This window comes from Mytilus edulis, chromosome 7, assembly GCF_963676685.1.
Source record: "Mytilus edulis chromosome 7, xbMytEdul2.2, whole genome shotgun sequence".
Classification (NCBI taxonomy): domain Eukaryota; kingdom Metazoa; phylum Mollusca; class Bivalvia; order Mytilida; family Mytilidae; genus Mytilus; species Mytilus edulis.
The window spans coordinates 16,855,761-16,874,474 of NC_092350.1; the positions used below are offsets into that span (position 1 = coordinate 16,855,761).

Below are 18,714 nucleotides of genomic sequence, written 5' to 3' on the forward strand. Positions count from 1 at the left end.
AACCAAAATCAATATTTTTCAAAAAATTATTACCAAGTAGCTTTTGAGCGATTTATATAAATTAGGTACCATAAGATGCAGAAATGTCTGAAGTTTTATTGTTAATTTGACCATGATATTATGCATGCTTATTTTAAATTTCTGACGAGGTGAACACGAAGAAAAATATTTCTTGAAAAGTTTGCTATGTATTCTAACCAAATTAAAATCATAAACATTTGCATTTGTGTTTAACCTGTTATATAAAATATACAGACCTCACCAAAATTATAGCCAAATAGATAAAAAAAACTTCAGACATTTCTGCATGTAATGGTATCTATTTTATAAATGGTAATAATGTTTTGAAAACTATCGATTTTAGTTGAAATGATATGAAATTTTTTGAGTGAGAACTCACTTTTTTCCTATGACTGTATAATTAGTACGGATGGACAATAGATCTGTACCGACCTTACTCTTTGCAAAAATATGCAATCTAGCTGAAGCTGTGTCTTTTTTTATTCCAGGGCTTTCAACATATTTATATATATATCTGAGCAACAGTTAGACAAGTTCTCCACATCTTCATCATTTATAAGCTGGTTAGAAAGGCATGTGAAATAAGATTTGATATCTGTTCTAAGGTAAGTCAAATGATATACAAATGTATGGCTGATAAAAATCTATGGCACAAAATAAGTCAATAGCAGACCCGTAGAATTATGACCTGTAAAAGGCCTAGCAAATGAATCTGAGACTTTACTAAGCTATTATTGGTGTTATTGTGTGATTGAAGGATATTTGGTCAGTGATGAAAATTTCTTACAAGTTATCTGCTTTTATACATTTATAGGAAGAAATGTTTAAAATTTTCTTGTTAAGAAAGGGACCTTGACTTTCTTGGTTGAAATATGTATTTCTTTATTGAAATTAGACTTTCATCAGTATACCATTTTTGTCGAGCCTGCAACTTTTGTTGCAGAAAGCTCGACATAGGGATAGTGATCCGGCGGCGGCAGCGGTGGCGGCGGCTGTGTTAGCTCACTTCTTAAAAGCTTTATATTTTAGAAGGTGGAAGACCTGGATGCTTCATACTTTGTATATAGATGCTTCATGTTACGAAGTTTCCGTCAGTCACATGTCCAATGTCCTTGACCTCATTTTCATGGTTCATTGACCACTTGAAAAAAAAGTTCAAATTTTTTGTAATGTTGAATTCTCTCTTATTATAAGTAATAGGATAATTATATTTAATATGTGCGTACCTTGCAAGGTCCTCATGTCTGTCAGACAGTTTTCACTTGACCTCGACCTCATTTCATGGATCAGTGAACAAGGTTAAGTTTTGGTGGTCAAGTCCATATCTCAGATACTATAACCAATAGGGCTAGTATATTCGGTGTATGGAAGGACTGTAAGGTGTACATGTCAAACTGGCAGGTGTCATCTGACCTTGACCTCATTTTCATGGTTCAGTGGTTATGGTTAAATTTTTGTGTTTTGGTCTATTTTTCTCATACTATATGCAATAGGTCTACTATATTTGTTGTATGGAATGATTGTAAGGTGTACATGTCTAGCGGGCAGATGTCATGTGACCTTAACCTCATTTTCATGGTTCAGTGGTCAAAGTAAAGTTTTTGAGTTTCAGCCTTTTTATCTAATACTGTATGCCATAGGTCAACTATATTTGGTGTATGGAAATATTTTATGATCTTTATGTCAGTTGCGCAGGTTTTATTTGACCGTGACCTCATTTTCATGGTTCATTGCACAGTGTTAAGTTTTTGTGTTTTTGTCTATTTTTCTTAAACTATAAGTAATGGGTCAACTATATATGTTGTATAGAAGCATTGTTAGCTGTACATGTCTGCCTGGCTTGGTTCATCTGACCTTGACCTCATTTTCAAGGTTCATTGGTCTTTGTTTAGTTATCTTGGTTAATGTTAAGTTTATGTGACAGTTGTAATAAAGCTTAGCTTTATACTTAGGACTATCAACATAATATCAATGATTAGTATAGAAGGCGAGACATTTCAGTGTGTGCACTCTTGTGATATTTAGGGACAATACAGTGATTTTGTAAAAATGTGGCATTTGGTAGACTTTTTGAAAAACTTAGAGTGGGGTGCTCATTTTCGCCATATCTTCCCATATTTTCCACAGTTTATGTTCAGGTCTATATGTTTTTGAAGTATACTGATATTTCTACATGAAGATAACTTCAAATGCAAAATATTCTTAAGCTTAAAAACCTGTTTGTTTGAAAATAATCATCTGAAAAGTTAGATTAAAGGGTGTTTGAAATTGCCTGATGTTTTGTCAATGGGGGGACACATATTCACCGTTTTTATACATCTATTTAAACCCAAATAACTGCAGCTTTAAACAATATTTTTCAAATCAATTTAGTTATAGATGACAATAGCAGACATTTTAAAGGTGTACAGAACTGAAATTTAGGTCAATCAGTCAAAGATTTACTAAGAAATACTTCTTTGAAATCATGTTATTCATTCAGAAAATTGGCCGAAAATCGTTATCTGTTTTTCGGTATTTTGTGGTAAGTGCCGCAATTTTGTCGTAGTTTGAAATAAAATCATATTTGTTATAAAAATCTTAGTAACCGGCACATTTCTTCCATTTCAGCCATCTTTTGAAGTATTTACAACTCAAAATTATAAAACGGCGAAATTGTGTCCCCGGCGAATATGCGCACCCCACTCTATACATATTTTTGACAGAATTAAGTAACTTTTTATCAGAATAATTTAGTACTATTATTATAACAAAAAGCTGTGAAATAGCAGTTACTGCTGCCTGGCCAGTTTTGTCTGTTTGTCTAATATGTCCAATGATAGAAAATGTTAGTATCTTTATCTTCTGTTTACACAAATTCCATGTACATTGTACAAGTAAATTTTGATATTGATATTTGATATATTTTGTCAACAATTCAACCGATCATAATGTTGAATCCATAAATCTTGCACAATTATCAATATAATTGAAGTAAACATAATGCATAGGAAAAATCCCAATAAGATGAGGTCATCAGAAATTTTTGCTGCTGACCTTAATATTTTTTTAAACCCCTTGTCTGAGATAAAGAAATTAAATACATTTTTGTACTGCACCACTGATCTTTTTTAAATATCTTTGAAATTTACCTATTGAGGTAAAGTTATAAAATTTTACCCATGATTAACATTTAACTTTTAAAATCTTAATCTTATCAGATTTGACTAAAGTGGACAACTTAAACAATGGTCTGATCTACACACACAGACTAATCTCCCTTAAAAAGTGTTGCCATTCCAGGATTGTAATGTGTTTATACAGAAGAAATAATTGGATAATTGATTAAGGAAAGTGGCATAAGGTGTTAATATCCTTACATCAAGTGTATGAGATTGTAAAGCAATCACTGGATAAGAAGAGTCCTTCAAAGCACTCAGGTGATGCAAATCATAATCTGTAGGACTCTTTATTTGTTTGGTGTTGTCAATGCTTGATTGTCATTGAGGATGTAAAATATCAGCCTTTTATCGTTCATCCGAGTGTTTGGATAAAATGGATCACTTTGGTAATATTATAAAAAAAGAATCATCAGGAGATTTAACAGTAACAAATAGGAAATATGATATGATTGTCAATGAGAAAACTATCAACTGGAGACCAAAAGATGTACTCATTCTTAAACCGTCTAAAGTCCCTAAATATAGGCTTTGGTGCCACTTGACACATATAAAGTAGTGGCAGTTTTGTTTTCGATACTGAATGAATATCAGCAAGAATGTCAAGTAAGCACACTGGCAAGTTGATTTTCAACCTGATGAAGTCAGCATCAAATCAAAAATAAAATTCTGTAAATCTTTTTATAGGCAATTTGTAGGAACAAAAATTTTTTGATTGAAAATATGAAATAGAATAAATTAGTTAGTACTTCTTTTATGCATACAAAATGTTGCAATAGTTGTTCCATTGTATGAATGAGGTCTAGATCATTTCATTGATTAACTGGCACGGATGGACATGAACAGGCCATGTTGCTGCACTGGTACTTGTATCTGATGTTAATGCCTAATATTTTTAAATATCAAGTCCTGTCCATGATCTATACAAATATAAGGCAGTATGATCAAAGGAAAAATGTACAAATTGTTGATCAAACACTTTATGATTTGCTGTTTTGTTACTAGGTGGAAAATTTAAATTTAGAGTCCTAGATATTTTAAGAACTGTAAAAAGTATATCAAACATAAAATGAAAGTGACAGTTGAATGACACTATTTGATTAGTTTGAGTGATACAAGTTAGTTCTATTCTGTAGGATATTATATATTTTCAGTCACTTTCTGTTTCACTTGAACCAAAAAAAGTTTGTATGTCAAGTTTTAAAGTCAAAGCCAAGCTCATTATTTAGTGTTTGTACATGTGTATTTACTATCTTTATCAAATTTGGTACAAAGGTTGCCTGTAGTAAAGGATGAACACTCTCTGTCAGTTAGGGTTACCATTTAGGGTTTTGTCGAGCCTGCAACTTTTGTTGCAAAAAGCTCGACATAGGGATAGTGATCCAGCGGCGGGTACAACAGGGGCGGTGTTAGCTAACTTCTTAAAAGCTTTATATTTTAGAAGGTGGAAGACCTGGATGCTTCATACCTTTGTATATAGATGCCTCATGGTACGAACTTTCTGTCAGTCAGATGTCCAATGTCCTTGACCTCATTTTCATAGGATAACTATATTTGGTATGTGCTTATCTTGCAAGGTCCTCATGCCAATCAGACAGTTTCATACTTGACCTCAACCTCATTTCATGGATCAGTGAACAAGGTTAAGTTTTGGTGGTCAAGTCCATATCTCAGATACTATAAGCAAAAGGTCTAGTATAGTTGATGTACGAAAGGACTGTAAGGCGTACATACCCAACTGGCAGGTGTCATCTGACCTTGACCTCATTTTCATGGTTCAGTGGTTATAGTTAAGTTTTTGTTTTTTGGTCTGTTTTTCTTATACTATATGCAATAGGTCTACTATATTTGGTGAATGGAATGGTTGTAAGGTGTACATGTCTAGCTGACACATCTGACTTTGACCTCATTTTCATGGTTCAGTGGTCAAAGTTAAGTTTTTGAGTTTTGGTCTATTTTTCTTATACTATATGCAATAGGTCAACCATATTTGGTGTATGGAAATATTTTATAATCTTTATGTTAGTGGCACAGGTTTTATCGGACCTTGACCTCATTTTGACAGTTCATTGCTAAGTGTTAAGTTTTTGTATTTTGGTCTGTTTTTCTTAATTTATAAGCAATAGGCCAACTATATTTGTTGTATGGAAGAATTGTTAGCTGTACATGTCTGTCTGGCATGGTTCATCTGACCTTGACCTCATTTTCATGGTTCATTGATCAATGTTTAGTTTTCTTGGTTAATGTTGAGTTTATGTAACAGTTGTGATAAAGCTTTATATTTAGGACTATCAACATAATATCAATGATTAGTAAAGAATGCGAGACATTTCAGCGTGTGCACTCTTGTTTTGATACATGTAGTGAAACAGAATAAACCACCAGGCTGTCCTATTATTTTGTCAGAATTCCTAATCAGAAGGGACTGAACTTTCTATATGATATAAAAGTGATAAGTCAAAGGTCAAGGTATTTTGAAAGATTTTTTGAAAAACAAGTGATTAGTCAAAGGTCAAGGTATTTTGAAAGATTTTTTGAAAAACGTGTTTTTTGCAAGGATTTTTTCAAATTTGCCACAATTGTGTTGTATACTGTGTTTTACTTCTAAAGGGTTTAAATTTTAAGATTTGTAGAGCAAATCTGTTTGTGAGGTAGTAGTTTCGCATTTTACTTAACCATGAATTTGATCTTTATTTTGCAAGTGGTTTTTTAGGGGATTTTAGGATAATCCTGATATTCGCAAAAAATAAACACCCTGGGAAATAACCTGCTTTATTTTGAGCATGAAATATTGACCCTTTGAAGAAAAGAAAAAAACTGCAATCAATCCTCTTTGCTTGCATGTACATGCCCTGTATATAGGACAAGTGAGTAAATATGCCTCTAATTAAATAAGGCTAAGAATATCATTGAAAGAACATTTACATTGTAATGGAGAAATACATAAATGATTCTTCAGTTTTATATAAACCTGCTGGGAATAAGTCAAAAATGAGTAGATAAATTTTAGAATGATATGACAACATATACATGGTGATGTATTATTCTAACAGATGTGAATCTGGGGGTACCTGAGGTCAGCTTTCAACTTTGAAGATTTACCTGTACTTCAGTGACAGGTCAGGTACAAATCTACATGCATTGTATTTAGGAAAATTTTACAAGGATATGGTTCATTGTGTCGTGTGGCATAATTATATACACATGCTTGCATTATGTATGTAAACATCTGAGCTTCCTGTTAATACTACAGGTAGGACTAATTACAATTATATACCTGTATAAAGAATGTTGCAGTATTTTTATACTCTTTCAACAGCGTCATAGAAAGGATCTATCAGTAATAACATGATTGTAAATCAGAATACAATATGAGTGTTTTTGAAACTTAACCTTATTAAACTTCAGCTGAAAAGGATAGGTAACATCCTATAAGTACTAAGCATACAAATCAATGCACATAAAGGAACTAGAGGCTCACAGGAGCTGAAAATGCTTAGCTGGCTTCATAGCAGACACTTCCTAAACAAGGTCATTTCTGGAATATTAATATTACCAGTAGTAATGTCCCTACATTATTTTTTCTTTTCCCTCATTTTACATTATCTGTATAATACAAATCTAAGATGCTTCAAGGGCAATAACTCTAGACCTCAAAAAGGAGTATTGGGGAAAACTTCTGTCCAATGAAGTTGTTAGATTTTGATGCATGGATTACTTTTTGACATCACACTTTTCTAATAACTCTTTTGAGATATATCATAAATTTCAGCAAAAAAACATCAAAAAAGAAACTTATAAAAATGGGGCAAAAACATGGTTGAGGAGTGGCCAAAAATAAAAATACACATAATGAGTATAAAACAGACACCAAAATCATACATCATTTAAAATTTGAAGGTAAACTGAAACAAGTTTCCCCACAGTGATACTGAGGAGTTATAAGGTACCTCAAATTCATGATTTAACCTAGCCCATGTTAAGAGGAAATTTGTGACTGCACATGATGTAATTTCTTTCTGTACAATTTGATATATAAAGGTTTTTTTCTCCATGATATAAGACAGGATTTGTATTTCATTTCTTGATATTGTTTTGTGGTAGGATAAGAGTCGAAGGTTTTCTGCATTAATTGATATTGTTTTGTGTCACGATAAGAGACCGTGTGTTTGATTTTTTTTGGTGCATGTTTTTATATAATCTTTATGAGGATAACCATCAGATGCGTATTGAGAGCAATTGTTTTATAGTTGCACATGTTGAGCGACCTTGACACTCTTCAACAAATAATTAATTACTCAATATTAGTAACATGTTTTCCAATAAACAGATATACAGTTTGTATGTAGGTGATGATCATCTAAACTTTTCTCTCTGCTTTGGCATTATTACAAGTGGAAGAACAGACAAATGTTTCTAGGCTATTTTACATTTTATAAATTATTGCATTTTTAGTTGTTTGCCAATAAATGTTCTTAATTCCAGATGTGCTAAATGGGACAAGGATCTTAATGAGTTTAATTCTCTGTCATATAAAAAGTTGCATTTCAATCTTAAGATATGATATATATTTTGAAAGAGAAAGAATATTGGAATGTTCACTTTCTGTTTTCATTTGTTTGACTAAAAAATATGGAACCAAAATAATACTTGCTTTATTCATTTTAAGAAAATCATAAAATTGGACTAACAGTTCTATTTAATGAAAAATTACATAACCAAGTAAAGGCATTTTCAATCAAGTAGAAGTGATATTTGTGGACATGATTTAGGGGGGGGGGGGGGGGAATGTAGCATAAGATTATTAATCAAATGTTTAAAGTATGCATAAAGTATAGAAATATTTTTTCACTATACCCTAATTTAATATAAGAACATTGTAATAACTGCTTTCTGCAATGTAGGAATTTTAAATGTTTTATATCATAGAGCTTGTTCATTGGCCTATATTTTAAGTATGCTTTTATTTAATACTAATTTATTTAAATGCAACTTACATCACTGAAAAGATGGAAAATACGCTGACTGATATTTTTTTGTCACATAAAAATGTAGAATTGACATAAATGATTTAAGAACAACAAAGCAAACCCCCTCAGATATTAAGTACACAGGGTCGTGGAGTTTAATTATTCATGTGATGTAATGTTTTAATACCGTGTAGTAATGGCCTACAATGTAGGAAGCATAAACCTTTCCCTTTTTTATCATTTCCTATTTTTTGACAAACCACAGAAATTTGATTCATGTGTAAAATCAACGTGTATGATTATAGTGTGTGAACAGTCATGGATTAATATCTTATTTTATCAGTGTTACAGTCGGATTTTGAAATTTTGATAGCTATTGTATATATTTATCTGAGTTGGTTCTAGATATTGGACAAGATTATGGAATATATAAAGGTTTGAGGTTAGTGGAATCATTACTAGTAGATAAATACAAGTTGTGTTATCATTCAGTGAGGAGGCAATAGCAATATTTAATAAAACTAATACATCTACACATCTATTTAATTGATTTATAGTCATTAATACAGTAAATATACAAGGTTAGAAGTAAATTTGACAATTTTTGACAACAGAAATTATTTTTAGAAAAACACATGTATTTAATGTCAGATCAATTACTTAGTAGCTTTCACTGGAGGTTTAATTTAATTCTGTTGATCAAGTCGGACATTGTGTACTGTTGAACATTATAGATTTAACCCTATTTATCTTTCCATTAAACTCGTGGACATTGACATCATCATAAAGCAAACTTTCTGACTTCACTGAATCACATTTTGTAAACAGAAACCAGTTGTTTCATGACATCATGAGGTCAAATGTCATTGTATGTATCGATTTGAAGTGTAGAATAGCTTCATAATATTTGTAGATGTAAATAGCTGAAGATTGTTTTTTTATGCCCCACCTACGATAGTAGAGGGGCATTATGTTTTCTGGTCTGTGCCTCCGTTCGTTCATTCGTTCGTCCGTCTGTGCGTCCGTTCGCCTCAGGTTAAAGTTTTTGGTCAAGGTAGTGTTTGAAGAATTTGAAGTTCAATCAATTTGAAACTTAGTACACATGTTCCCCATGATATGATCTTTCTAATTTTAATGTCAAAATATAGTTTTGACCCCAATTTCATGGTCCACTGAACAAAGAAAATGATAGTGCGAAGTTCAGGTTAAAGTTTTTGGTCAAGGTAGTTTTTGATGAAGTTAAAGTTACATCAACTTGAAACTTAGTACACATGTTCCCTATGATATGATCTTTCTAATTTTAATTCCAAATTTAAGTTTTGACCCCAATTTCACGGTCCACTGAACATAGAAATGGATTGTGCGAGTGGGGCATCCGTGTACTATGGACACATTCTTGTTTTTTATTGCTTCATTTTCTGTTTAAAGTTTGATTTGAAATTTGTATTTAAAGTTACGAATATAAAAAAAAATCAGTGGCCGAGACAGAATGCAAAGAGTAAAGAAGGGATGGCACTTCTGTCCCCCTTTACTATTTACTTCATATATGTACATCTCAGAGAGATGTTTCTTATTCATCCTTCTCTCAACTAAACAACCAATTGTCTATTTCTGATCTCCTTTTTTAAATACTTATTAAGTATGATTTTCCACTAAAGCCATATAAAAGCCATAAAACCAATTGCACATCTAGAAATAGCTTTATACATTTAAACATGTGAAAAGATATGATTTCACACCTAGAAATTTAAGTTGATTTGTACTACTAATGGCAGCTAGAGATTTGCCTTGGGCTACATCAGAAGATGTTGGTGACCTTGGACCTTTATATTTAGTCATTAAACATATGTCATTTAATTTTTACCTGTGACAACACAGACCTAGTTTATTTTCAATGAGGACAAAATTTATAATGTAATGATTGAATGTCATTGTTGTAAAAAGTTGATTAGAAAGGTCAGATCATCAGTTAAGGAGAATCACTTAAATACAAGATGATCAAATTGTTCCAGGAAAAAGGGGGGAGAAGACTTGTTATCTGAGGGAAATAGGGGGGACACTTATGTATGTGATGGAATGTTATGTCATTAGAAATGCATATCATGCTGAGGACAGGGACCTTATATCACTAACTTTAATATGTGTTCTAGCTAGGGTATATTTGTCTCATTGGTAATTATACCACAGCTTCTTATTTATATGAAATATTTGTCACTGGAATTCTGCAAACACAACAATCAATGTATTAATCAAAAAGGGGGGTAGAGACACTATCATGATTTAAATTCGCGTTCTTTGTTTTGATTTTGACCGCCTGACAACTCTACGGAAATATCAAAGTGATTGTAAATAAGGACTCTGTGACGGGCAACTTATAATATCCGTGTTGTAAAGATTTTAATGATAACAAGCCTATCAAGCCATGCCAGTTCAAACTGCTATCACGTGGTACAATTCTCATTTACATATTATGAATATTAATAAACAAAACCACTACTAATTTCTGGCTATGCCTAAACCAGTGTCTCAGTGTCTTTTTAAGGTCTTGCCAAGATGCATTCACAAAATACCAATGTTACTGTCATGTAAGGGTAAAACATGAAAAATATACTGCCCTAATTTTATTTTATTATGAGCTGAAATTTCAAGACTAAATGTTTCATGGTTTATATAAGTCATAAATTTTTGATAGAGGAAAACATTTTTGGGTGCTTCTTTCTAATTCAATCAAATTCATTGAGAATAAGTTTGTGGCAATGAAATGATAACTAGGGAATTAAGTATATCGTTAGCAGGTCTCTGACAGTTTCTGTTGATGTGCACAGCTTTTCTCAACTATAATTTTAACAGCTTGAAAAATTGTGTTGACAGTTGTCTATTATGTTTTCTAGTATCATTCGGTTGCTGTCTCTCGGTAAGATAAAGCCCACATGTCTTTTAACTTTCTGCTATAAAAGTAAGGAGATGCTTTATGAATTTCCCAATGTCAGACAACTATCTACATCTACAGGTTCAAATGAGGAAGAAAGAAGCAATTATAGGTCACTATACCACCTTTAACAATGAGAAAAACTCATACTCATCGTTTACCCACTCACACTTGTGCCCTAATTATAGCGGTTTTCATGTCACTTGAAAATGACCACATGAATAATATATGTAGAGATATGTAATGTTAATTTGAATGGTCTAACAACATCATCACTCATTTCCTAATGTAAAAGCTCTTAAAGGTTGTAGAAATTCATCATCGAGTATTTCCCTAATAATTTCCTCAATTTTAATTCTGGCCAATGACAATTGAATATTTGTGGTTAATTCAAGGTTTTAAGAAAATTTCTCTGTAAATTTTATGGTTGTTTGTAATGAATATATATAACAGCCAATAGATATAAGCTTAAATATCAACAGTTAACTTGTATCCCCTGTTGTATTCAATGATGGGATATACCAATAGTGTCCATCTGGCATCATAATTTTTTGTTTTGACCTCTCTTCTAAGAATGTTGTACTTTTGTTAAAATATTATTGAGGAGATACTAGATTTAGGGTAAAACATTGTTATGTCCAAAATGCAATTAATGCCTAAATGCAAATATGGGAAAAAAGCACATCAGTACAACAGTAGGAAAAACAAGTTCAGCTAAACATTCAATTAAGTGTTTCCTTTTCAAATTTGGATTATTTTCATGTTTGTCTCTCTGGAATTCTGAAATTTTATATTTCCTAGCACAGCAGTTTATAGCTTTGAATAAACTTGTTATATAACATGAAGAAAATGTCTACATGTATTTTGTTCTCTCCGTTAGTCAATAGTACTTTCTAGCAAGGGAAATAACTTGCTTTAGATTATGGTTAAAAAGGCAACACATTTTGGTGAAAGTTCTATGAATGCATATTATAATCAGAGTACCATAATTTGATCTGTTTTATCATTGATTCAAATGATATACTGAAGTGTTAAACTTGTTACTATATAGTCAGTTTCATATATGAAATAAAATACCTGCTCAGTCTATACAAACTTGATACCATCAGAGCGGAAAAATGTCCCACAACACGAGTTAGATACAATAGACGGAAAACTTTTCTTGTTCATCGGATCACGTTTCACATAGATTTTTATGATTTTTAAAAACCTGCAAATAATGTATTATGTATTAAACATCTAACAAAGAACTGGTAAAGTAAAGATATGAGTCAACTTTACCACTTTTAATTTGTTAAAGCCATATATCATTTGGATGTATTAATAGATACGTTTTAAAGGATAAATCTTTGGAAATTGACTACAAATGCTTAATTCATTAAGTTTATTTGAATTTAGTACCATAAAGGTATTTTCAGTGGAAATACATACAGATAAGGTTATTACTGGTATAGGCTTTTTTTGTTATATACTGATGGATCTTTTGAACTTTGATATGTGTCTTCAAATTCATTAAATTTTATTGTTTTGAAAATACATTGAAATGGGCAATAAAATTATTTTATTCCATGCAATATTTGTGAAATGATAAGAAACTTCAGATTCACAATATTAGAAAAATATAATTATGAAATCAAAGGGCATCAGAGGATACTGGTATCTGAAGTAACATCAGAGGGTAATACCTTCAGTGACGTCAGAGGGGAATACTTTCTATGACATCACAGGGAAATATCTTAGGTCAGTATCAGTACTGATCCAACTCTGAAGTACCTGAAGAAAAGAAAAATAAGAAGGTGTTATCATGTTCCTTCTCAAAAATATGGGATGAATTAAACAGATAGCAATGGACGGAAAAGAAGCTAAAGTCATTTGTGATACATTTAACTGAATTTCTTCTAAAATCGAACAAAATTGATTTGAATGATAAGCTACATGTAGGATTGAGCATGCATACATTTTATAGATTGTTGTTATTGTACAGGCTTGTCCTAATGCTTGCTCTAATTTAAGAACATATTACTAATGAGGAGGTACCAAACATTTATCTATGAATGAAAAGACATCAGTTTTCATGTTTAATTTGTTCCATTGATTATTACATTAATGTTTTATCCTTTTTCAGATGAAGAGAAACACTTGAGAAGTTCCATGATGATTTTAAGCTGGGATTTTGTTCCTTGAATCATTATAATGTAAATGGTAAGATCAGAAGTTTGGTGTTGTTTGGTTTATTTAGGAGTATATTTAATACATATATATATATATATATATGGATAACGGAAAATTCACATTTTATGAGTAAAATGCGAATAGGCCAATTTCAAGTCTTAGGACATTACTCAATTATGTGCTGGTTGCCCAACGATGTCACAAAACCAGTTTGGTAAGCAATAGTTTTGAGATGATATTACACTTTTAATTGAAGGAAAACTTACTTCCCTCAATGACAAACACACAAAATTGGTGAATTAGTTTTGATAGTGTTACATGTACAATAATTCTTTTTGGTTGGATTAATGGATTTGAGGGGGAAATCTATGAACTAAACTGAAGACATGAGTTCCTCTATTTTCTCCCGGTATTAAATAATTAAAGATAGAATTGCAGATGTTTTATAATGTGATATGAATACAGTATTCCCACCTCCAGCAATAATGATCTGTGATTAGGTTTTGTCAAACAGTAGGAATTAATGTTTCTTTTTAGTACATATAAAAAATAACCCCACAACAACAAAAGAAGACTGAGATACCACAATTTCTATTTTACAATATCAGTCATTAGATGATTTTTTTTCTTCATTCCATTCACAAATATATGTCCCCATTCAAATGCATTGATCCCTCCAAATCGTCCCCCTGGATCCTGTTGCTTAACTATGTTCTTACTTCTATCCAGCCTAGTTAATGTAAACAAGTAACTTTTGTATGTATAGCAAATTCAGCTTTTGGTTTGAACCAAAACAGCTCTGAGTCATGTCTGTACATTAGGCAAGGATTGTCACCATTAAACTATATATCATACTATTTAGCAACAATTATCATTTGGCAATTATTTTGTTGTTTCATTTGAATTTGACAAGGTAATTAAACCAAATTGGTCTTAGCTATTGGAGTAGACCCTAAATGTTGTTTATGATATATAAGGAATTCTATTGAAATGCTGTCATTTTACTGCATGCAAATCATTACATATTTGTCTTAAAGTTTAACAAATAAGAGCCAAATTAACCTAAGTCCGGTTGCATATTTTATACTTATGTCCAGGGCTTTTTGGAACCTGATAATCAGTTGCAGTATCGAAGGAAGGGTTAATGTTAATGACTTTTAATACCACATGATCAGTTGCAGTATATATCTGAGGAAGGTTTTTTATGCCCCACCTACGATAGTAGAGGGGCATTATGTTTTCTGGTCTGTGCGTCCGTTCTTCCGTCTGTCTGTCTGTCTGTTCGTCCATCTGTCCCGCTTCAGGTTAAAGTTTTTAGTCAAGGTAGTTTTTGATGAAGTTGAAGTCCAATCAACTTGAAACTTAGTACACATGTTCCTTATGATATGATCTTTCTAGGTTTAAAGCCATTAAACTTTTGACCCCAATTTCATGGTCCACTGAACATAGAAAATGACAGTGCATGTTTCAGGTTAAAGTTTTTGGTCAAGGTAGTTTTTGATGAAGTTGAAGTCCAATCAACTTGAAACTTAGTACACATGTTCTCTATGATATTATCTTTCTAATTTTAATGCCTAATTATATTTTTTATCCAATTTCATGGTCCATTGAACATGGAAAATAATAGTGCGAGTGGGGCATCCGTGTACTTTGGACACATTCTTGTTTGAAAGATATAATTAAATTTCACCATTATTACCATTGTATATTTACTTTCCCTTGCTGATCTGACTTTTTGTTTCATTCAGCTTAATTTAATGATTTCTTACCTATTTAGAATGAAGACATCAATTTGTGTACATTTCCTACAGTTAATCAAGCTTAAGTGATCAGTTGTTGAAAAAGTTTGATCTTAATCATCTGATAATAAAAGATTTATCTTGTAAGTGTGTGCAAAGTTTCCCTAGGTACTCAGTCATTGGTAAATATTGTTCTGTGTTAGTTAGCTCTTAATTAGTTATGAGTTGGTTGTTGGTTAGATCTTAATTAAGTATCAGTGGGTGATTATTTTTCTTATTAAGCCAGAATTAAGTTTGTAATTTTCACCACTAGACTTGTCTATCTAAGCCTTGTTATCATTTGTTGACTATTATCATAAGCTAGTTATGATCATATTTTGAATTTTTTTTTATAGATTATTTTGGTCTAGTTGAAAGTCTATTAACTTAAAACTTTAGCTGACATAATTTTTGATTAGTAAATTGTCCATTAAATACAGCTTTTTAAAATACACTTCAAATATCAATAAAATGATTTTTACATTACTAAAAAAATATGATTTACCAATATATTGACTTAAAATTAAATTTCCCTCTATGTTTACTGTATTAACTGGTGCTGTATATTTAGTAAATCAATGATTATCTCCCCTTGTACAATGTCTTGTATTGATATTGACTCAATGATTGTATACATGAAAATGATCAACAGCCAGAGAAAAAGATAGAACATTATCCTCCTATTGATTCTTCTATTAAACAAAAGTCAACGTTCGGCCCACTGCTTCTGTTGATAATACACATGTTAAAAACAGGAGACAAAATGTCAATTGACTATTCGGAATTAAACCAATATTGGTCGGGGCAGAGTGAAAGAATTTGACTGGTCATCAAACAGAAGGTAAGATTGTCTGATTGATTACCGAATTATTGGAAATCCAAAGAAGCATTAATATGATCTCTTTGCACTATGCTGCTTTTCGCCTTTAAAAATATAATCGTTATTATCACATGTCGTCTGTTTTTCATTATTTTTTTCTACATTCCGCTATTGTTTATTAATTGTATTGGCTGCTAAGAATCATCTGATTATTGGATAAGTTAATGTATTATTTATCATCAATGCAATGATAACATGTATTCTGATCCATAGTAATCCACTAGCTTGTTCCTTCTACTTCATAATTGGTATAAATTGAATAATTTACTTTTAAACCATGAGATGGTCTGTATAGCGATCTGGTCATTTTAATTCAGATGCTAAATATAGGGTAACATTGATTGAGTTAAATTGTACTTATATCAATGTTAATTGTTGTAGTTTGTGTTTTACAGCTAGATTAACCAGATATGTTTGTTTCTGTCTTTTTGAAGGGCTTATTTTTTACTGTGTCATATATGGCGTTGAAATGTTCTGCATGTGTGATTGAGTTGATGAAAAGTATCATTGGACAATTGTAGCATTAAGTCATTTTGTAAAGAATCATTCTGCGACAGGAAATTACTTTTTACTGCGCTGAAAACGTCATTTTATTGAATTGCTGTTAAAGCGTATATTTGAAAGGACATATAAATGGTCTATCTAGGGATTTAATTGCTGTAGTTGAATACAGGATTTGGGGTTAAATCTAAAGTCTGCATGGAAATCAGATGATTAAATCAAACACCACTATTAACATTTCATTTATTGATTCTATATTAAAATTACATGATCCAAGTCCAATAAACTTGTTACTGCTAAGGTACTATACAGTTATGAAATCATTCCAGTATGCCAGTGGTTTAAGCCATCTTGTACTCAATTTCATCCTGTAATGTTTGCACATTTGTGAATTTGATCTACAATTTGTATTTTAGAAATAATTTATGGCAACATGTGGTTTGTTGGACATTTTACCACAGTAAGGCCTTTGTTTTGTTTTTGGTTTAAGTTTTTTTTTCTATCTCTGCATTGACAGAATCTGTTTAAAGTAGTTTGGTGATAAATGACTGATTCATTATTTTTTCAAATTAATGGACTACAACTTTTCACTTGATGAGTATTGCTGGTTTCTTTGTATTAAATCAGTCAATTTGTCTGTCAGATTTCATGCAATATGGGTAAAGATATTTAAAACATTTAAGAAGATTGTAAACCAATCCTTTTTCAATAATTCATTAGCTTTCATTAAGACAACCTCCCATTCCATTTAACAATTTTACTTTGCCTTTAGGTAGTTACAAGACTTTGTGCAGTAAAAAATGTACATTATATAACATATCTGAAACAAGCTTGCTTACGCCAGTCCTGATGAAACATTGATACAGATTGAATGAAGACAATTCCCTTAATGATTTTGTTATTTGCGTTAAATACCAAGTTAAAAGTAGACATTTTTTCTCACGTCTGAAGAAAGTTCAAAGACTGCGGTATAAAAATAAGTAAACTAATAAGTTCAGTGTTTGATGTGAACAAGTTCCATCAATCTACTGTTTTAAAGATTTTTTATTTTTGATTTTCAGGTTACAGAGTTTTGATATAAGTTATTTAAGAAATAATTCATGCAAGCCATAGATCAAGATAATGGATACTACAGATACAGTTAAGTCGGCCTCATATCTTGACTTACATCTAGAAATTGACAATGAGGGTCGGTTGAAAAGCTATTAAACCAAGAGTTCCAAATGGTGAAGTTGAAATCATCCCTTCGTAAATTTTAGGGACGCCATCACGAGTTGGTTGACCGTTATGGAATAACCGTATCACAAATGATATCGGATATGTTCCTTACGTCGTAACTACAATCCCCTTCCCTTCCCTTTCCTGAATGTGACCTACCGAATTAGACTATTTACCGGATTTGTTATCACATAAGCAACACGACGGGTGCCGCATGTGGAGCAGGATCTGCTTACCCTTCCGGAGCACCTGAGATCACCCCTAGTTTTTGGTGGGGTTCATGTTGTTTATTCTTTAGTTTTCTATGTTGTGTCATGTGTACTATTGTTTTTCTGTTTGTCTTTTTCATTTTTAGCCATGGCGTTGTCAGTTTGTTTTAGATTTATGAGTTTGACTGTCCCTTTGGTATCTTTCGTCCCTCTTTTAGTTGAAAACGCTCAGCTTCACAGGTTTACAGGGGGGTAAATAGAAGAGCCACACACAAGGCACACTTATCATCGCTTCAGGTTTTTGTCCTATTAGAATCAAAATAATTCATCTGATAGATTTTTAGGACATTTTTTTAGCTTTAACTTACAGGGAGTTTATAGAAGAGGCACACACAAGGCACACTTATCATGGCTTGAGGTAAATTGGCCTACTAGAGTCAAAATAATGTATGCAAGCCATAGATTTGTTGTCATTTTCACATGACTTGGGCAGTGTGAAAATCACCAACAAATCTATGGATAGCATAAACTATTATTTATATGTTAAAAGTTTGAAGGCCATGTTGACCTCTAGAATTTAATAGTTTTATTGTTTATTCATTTTAAGTACAGACTTTTCCCTTTAAGCTTAATTTATATTATTGTATCATCTTTATTTTCAGGTTACCAATATTAAAAGAAAATGATTTGTTGAATTTGACTTCCAGTATAAAATGGTATGTATTCTTATGACAGTAGACACATAAGAGACTAGTACTGTAAATTCAGAAATTATTTCAAAAAAGAAAATACAAAATATGTTTGTTGACTATAAGACTATCTTCTGGTGATGTGCAAGCGAAGCCTGCGAAGAAACCATCTTATTGCACCTTGGTAGA

At 31.8% G+C, this 18,714-nt stretch overlaps 2 protein-coding genes across 6 annotated transcripts in view; one reads left to right on the top strand and one right to left on the bottom strand.

Annotated features, from left to right (window-relative positions):
• The window catches only part of LOC139480884 (trifunctional purine biosynthetic protein adenosine-3-like), a 483,263-nt gene that overhangs the window by 119,879 nt on the left and 344,670 nt on the right, over positions 1-18,714 (bottom strand). The window lies entirely within an intron of this gene.
• LOC139480883 (B-cell CLL/lymphoma 9 protein-like) overlaps positions 1-18,714 on the top strand; it is a 48,509-nt gene that overhangs the window by 13,166 nt on the left and 16,629 nt on the right. For 3 of the 5 annotated variants that reach the window (XM_071263809.1, XM_071263811.1, XM_071263810.1), the window contains 3 exons: positions 510-626; positions 13,204-13,280; positions 18,499-18,552. The gene's annotated coding sequence lies outside the window, so the exon portion shown is untranslated. Of the gene's footprint in view, positions 1-509; positions 627-8,352; positions 8,592-13,203; positions 13,281-15,621; positions 15,870-18,498; positions 18,553-18,714 lie in introns of those variants that run through there. The other 2 variants (XM_071263813.1, XM_071263814.1) reach the window with 2 other exon arrangements.